Source organism: Nomascus leucogenys, chromosome 19, assembly GCF_006542625.1.
Source record: "Nomascus leucogenys isolate Asia chromosome 19, Asia_NLE_v1, whole genome shotgun sequence".
Classification (NCBI taxonomy): Eukaryota; Metazoa; Chordata; class Mammalia; order Primates; family Hylobatidae; genus Nomascus; species Nomascus leucogenys.
The window spans coordinates 6,278,524-6,284,523 of NC_044399.1; positions in this window are offsets into that span (position 1 = coordinate 6,278,524).

Here is a 6,000-nt window from a genome sequence, read left to right on the forward strand (position 1 = left end):
CTCCCCAAATTCCACTCCTTACTAACTTTGCAATAAGAAGGCTTTTCAGAAGATGCCATGTGAGCCATATGGCAGCTTGTAGAGATAATAGAAATCTAATATAAAATATGTATTATATTATATATAAAGTAGATATAAAAATATAATCCTAACCCCCCACAACTGACTGAACAGATCCCCTATTTGCCAAGGGGACCCCAGAGAAACCTTGAAAGTGAATTCACATCCATGACTAGACAGGAAGCTGGACACACCTCATTATACCCCCTCCATTTTGCAGTTTGAAACCCAAACCGATCAGTGTTAATTTCAAAATAGAGACCAAAAGACTGAAAGAACAAACTCTTTGAGGCTATAAGATATCAAATTATAAACAAGCCATGCCAGGCAAGGGTTAAGTCAGGCACACAGACGTAAAGCATAAAGTCTGTTCCAACTGCCACAGGTTTTTTTCCTTTTTCTCTAACAGCTAAACAATCACTGGCCTCGAGATAAGCCATGTTGAAGCAGCTGCAGCTCCCCAGCCATAAGACACTGAGACCCCTGTTCCACCTGCTATAACTCCGGCTTTTGTTGGGCCGGAGACTGATTTAAATCACTTTCTTCTGATAAGAAGACCACCGACCACGGGCTAGTTCCGGCTGGTTTACAGAGGCTGCCCACTTAAATGCCTTTGTGTCCTGAAATGACCTTTCAACATATGAGGTCTAATTAAAATACATTTAAATATTAAGTCTACACCCCAAGGTAAACGTGGCTTGTATGTAACATGCATGTTTATTTGGTGTGAATGCATTAGGACTACCTTCATGAACATTCATGGCCCTTCCTTTAACCTGTTGAATATGTATGTTAGCCAACCAGTTTGGCTTAAAGCTCCTGTCCCAACCTCTTCTCCTCCGAAGTGCCTGTCTCTGGTCTTTCCTAGAAGCTACACTTCCCAGCATGCGGGATGCAACCTTGCAGGCTATAACCCTTTACAAGAAATAAACTCTACTCTCTAAATTTACAGACTGTGTGATTTTTTAAGGAGACAAAAATAGCACATTACTGAAAAGAAGACTTATCTGCAAGCTGCAATATCTGTGCTTTTAATTTGGTTCCACGACATTCCTAGCTCTGAAGATTTTGGAAGTCAGTTGAAGTTGTATCAAAATGGTTAAAAAAATTTTTAAATGTCAACTTATGTGTTTTTGTGTTCTTAGAAATTTGTCATATCCCACAAATTCAACTCTGCAAAGATTTTCTTTAGAGTTAGGTTAGGGGTGATTAAGGAAGCTGATATTAATGTTTGTCCTGATTATAATGGTAAGCTATGACATTTATATTTCTTCAGAATTAATTAATTTCATCCTACATCCACAGAAGGAGATGGGACAGCTTCCTCACTATAAGAGCTTTCCTGACAACTTCATAGCTATGAGCTCTGGGAATAGAGCTCGGCAGGCTTCGAAACTGTGCTTCCACAACCACATGGGATTGCTTCACACATATGCAAAGCCTGCAGGCTCCCACGGAAAAGTAAACTACGGTTCAAAACTCATCTTTAAAGCTAGACAATAAATGCCAACCTGCTATTTTCAAGACCTGATGATAAAGCAGTATAGGCAAAAAAAAAAAAAAGAAAAGAAAAAAAGAAAGAAAAGAAAGAGAAAGAGAAAGCTTTCTAGACTCTAAAGCGTAAACCTGCAGGAAAGCTAATCTGAATTTCAAAGGCAGCACTAACCATTAATGAATTATAAGGCTCCAGGGCCCCCAGAACAGTAGCATAGGAAAAAAGAAAATGAATTCAGGCTAAGTGCTCACACTACAGAATAACTCATAGGAATTATTGTCCAACCAAGAAAGTTACAAGTCACTAAAATTCCCCACGGGGAGAATTACGGCCATGAGGAAGGAGCTGGGGAGACCCAGCCGTCCTCCATCTGTCCCTCCTCAGCCCCTGGAGTCCTGCTCATTCTTACCGCACACACTGAGGTTCACAGGCACACTCCCATTTGGCCTTAGGTTTTCTACCATTTCTTCAAATTGCAGGCTTTAATAGTTCTCTGGTTTTGCTTTCATTCTTCTTAAGCCTTGGACATAACTCACTTCTACCCTCCTCCAAAGTGGGACCACATGCCAACCCCTGTCTGGCTTTCCTTGATCATGTTTGGTGAATACACATCAAGGAATTCCACATGAAATTCAAAACCAAAGGAAGGAAATAAGAAAAGGGAAGAAGGAAGGGAGGGAGGGAAGGAAAGGAGGGAGGGAAGGAAAGGAGGGAGGGAAGGAAAGGAGGGAGGGAAGGAAAGGAGGGAGGGAAGGAAAGGAGGGAGGAAAGCAAGGAGGAAGGAAAGGAGAGAGGGAGGGAAAAAAGTCAGAATGGGAAGTAGAGAAGAGAACATCTGTGTCTTAGTGGGAAATGCCACAGAGAAGAGGAAATCTGTTTTCTCAGCCAAAATTGCCGTGTATGTTCCCTTCGAATGCACACGAAGGGAAGGAAAACAGGTTTGACCTCGCATGTGCCCGGGTACCAAGCCAGTGCTGTGTTTGTATGTAGCTCCCCAGACAGCTATCTCATCCTTTCATCCTCAGAGCGTTGCCTATTCTGCAGATAAGGAAAATGAGATTTAGAGAGATTAAGGCCATCGCCTAAGGTCACACAGCTAGATGTGACTGCACCAAGGTTTGAATGCCAGGCTATTTCTGGTGTCAAATTCAAAGGCACTTCTAGAATTTGGAGCCAATTTAGCAGGCACAGTGTAAGCTGTTGATGGTTTGCAATGCTTAGAAATGCCTCCATGTAGCACATAGACCTGCACAAGAAAGCCTTCTGCACACCAGCAATTATGATTTCAGATCCATGCTGCTTCAACTGCAGTAGCTAATTAGATCAAGACAGGAATCATGACACAAACCATAGTTCAAACTAGCTAATTAGATGAAGATCAATATAAAATCTTCTTTAGACAAAGGTACAATTGGACATTTCTGGCAGGGATATCTGCAGGTTGAGTCAATAAGGACAAAAAACACATGTTAAAGAGTGTGTGTGTGCCAGAATCCTTTCTCCGCTCTCTTTAATGAAGTGAGCAATACCAGTTCCTGGGGAAATAGAAGTGAATTAAATAAACAGGGACAGCTTAGCGCTGGCTGCAAAGGATTGTGGCTCAGGGTTGGAAGACGCACGGGCTTGGTTACATATCCTTTGGAGCCTCAGTTTTCTCATATTTCAATGGGTCTGAAAACTACCAAGATGATTCGAAATCTTTACTCGAGACTTGGAAGCTTATGTCTGTCTTCACACACCATGTGTTTTTTGATTGTCACAGCGACTCTTGGATGTGAGTGCGATCATTATTATATTCACTTACAGAACAAGAAAACTGAGGCTTTTAGGTGAACTTGCTCAACGCTTTCCAGCTAAAATGGGGAGACATAGCACAGATTGTTCTAACTCCCAATGCCTCTACGTTTGCTGGTAGAGGTACGTCTTTAGGTCTACGGCATGTTGACGAGTCCAGTGACAATATGGAATCCCACGTCCACCGTGACATTAACTCACCACTCAACCTTTTGTGAGTCTGGAGCCCTCATCTGCAAATCCAAAGTATTTGATTAGTAGTTTTTAAACTTTGAGTGTCTCAGATTGCTCTGAAATTCCAATGAAAGCCATGAAATATGCCCCTGGGTGAAGGAAGCTCATTCACAAAACATTCTGTATGGTTTTCAGGCATTCACTGCTTTTTCAGTGCTCACCATGAGCTCCGTATGGTGCTACCCACCAGAGGCCCCCTAGACTAAGTCGAAGGCTGTTCTCATACTTCACATCTCAGGATCCTGTGCAGAATATTTCTCCTAAAGAGAAAGCTCTTATTATATTTCATTTGACATTTTACCCTGAGGAAAACAGACTATCAAATAAAAATAAAAAATGCAAAAATAATGCACTTAAAACACGTACAAAAATGTATCATTGGGCTGAACATGATGGTTTGCTCCTGTAATGCCAGCACTTTGGGAGGCTGAGGCACGAGAATAGCTGAAGGCCAGGAGTTTGAGATCAGCCTGAGCAACATAGTGAAACCCTGTCTCTGCCAAAAAAAATAAAAAAGAGAGAGAGAGAGAAAGAGAAAAGTAATTAGCTGGGCATGGTGGTGTGCACTTGTAGTCCCAGCTACTCAGGAGGATTAGGCAGGATGATCACTTGAGCCCAGGAGTTCAAGGCTACAGTGAGCCATGATAGTGCCACTGTACTCCAGCCTGGGCTACAGAACAAGTTACTGTCAACAACAACAACAAAAAAGCCTGTACAATTGATATTACTATATGCATAATTGAACAAAAGTCACACAATTCTTCAGTGTTTTTTCTCAATCTGTAATTTCCAACCTAATCATAGAAAATAGTAGAATAAGACGTTGTGAAAGAATTTATAAAATCAGAAAACACAGATGAGAAATTGAAGATGGCTTTATTTTCCTTTCAATCTTCCTAAATAGTTTCCTTGATGAAAATGGACCCCAGACCAGAAAAGAAAACCTTCAATGTGAGCGTAGCTGGAAAGCTTGCGTGATCTCAGCGGTGGACCTTATTCTCCGAAGCCAACATGAACAGCAATGACAACCATCTTCATGAAAGGAGGACTTAGAAAGGAGAATTCATTTCTACTTCAGCTGTTCCATACACTTCCCAGTTAATGTTCCTCTCCTTGGGAGCAGGGGGAGGCTTATGTCAGGGGTTAGGAACATGAGATGTTAATAAATTCAGGAATAAAACCAAGCCAGAGCCTAGTTGACCAACGCTATGGTTGGAATGCTTGTGTCCCCTCCAAAGTTCCTATTGAAACTTAAACCCCAATGCAGTAGTATTAAGAGGTGGGGCCTTTAGGAGATGATTAGGTCACGAGGGCTCCTCTCTTGTCAATGGGATGAGGGCCTTTATATTAATAACAGAGGCTTTACATAGCATTCAGCCCTCTTTGGCCCTCTGCCTTCCACCACGTGAAGACACAGCATTCAAGGCACCATCTCGGAAACAGAGAGACTGGGCTCTCACCTGACAAACAAACCAGCCAACACCATGATCTTGGACTTCCCAGCTTCCAGGGCTGTGTGAAAGTAAGTTTCTGTTCCCTATAAATTATCCAGTCTCAGATATTTTGTTATAGCACCATAAATGGATTAAGGCACTCAAGTGGAGCTTCAAACACTGGAAAGGTCAAATGCTGACAGAGACAGATCCAAGGGCCAGTCCAAGGTCAGGAGCTACAGAGATCAGAGTCCTGGATCAGACAGGGATGACGCAGGAGGCATAGCAAGGCAGAGACAAGAACAGGAGGCCCACTGTGCTCTCTGCAGGTGGCCCCAGGAGGAGACCTGAAGCCTGTTCTGGAGAGAGTGGGGTGCCTTGTGAGACCAAGAGTGGGCTCTCTCAAAAATATTGAGCCCTAGAGGTATACAATGTGAGGTGGGGGTGTCATGATCAGACTGCTTCGTAAGATTATCCTAGCATCATGTGCTGGATCTCAGGGCATCTTTCTCAGCAACCTGATATGGAATATCTTGCAGATTTTTTGCAAGATTATGTTTTTGAACAAGATAGGTGAAAACCAGATGGTTTGCCTCCAAGCCCCTACTAACTAGACATCCCTGCATTTCCCCTTAACCCACAAAGATCCATGAGGCCCTGAGTGTTCTTACAAGGCAAATTCCACATCTGCTACTACAGATGAATTCTTATACAAAAAAATTATACAGTGATTAGGCACATACAGCAGGATAAGACTGTGAAACTAATATTTACTTGATTTATCTTTTAGCTTCTGATAGATCTACCCTCCTAAAACTTACCCTTAAATGCAAGCCCTACAATATCTTTACCCATTTTTCTACTAATTTTTTTCTGACTAAATATTAACTTATCCTCCAGAGAGTTAATTCTAGCAGATCTTGACCCACAACCTCATAGGGAAGGAAAGTCTTAGACTGTGAAGAATGTTAAGATGAAAATAAA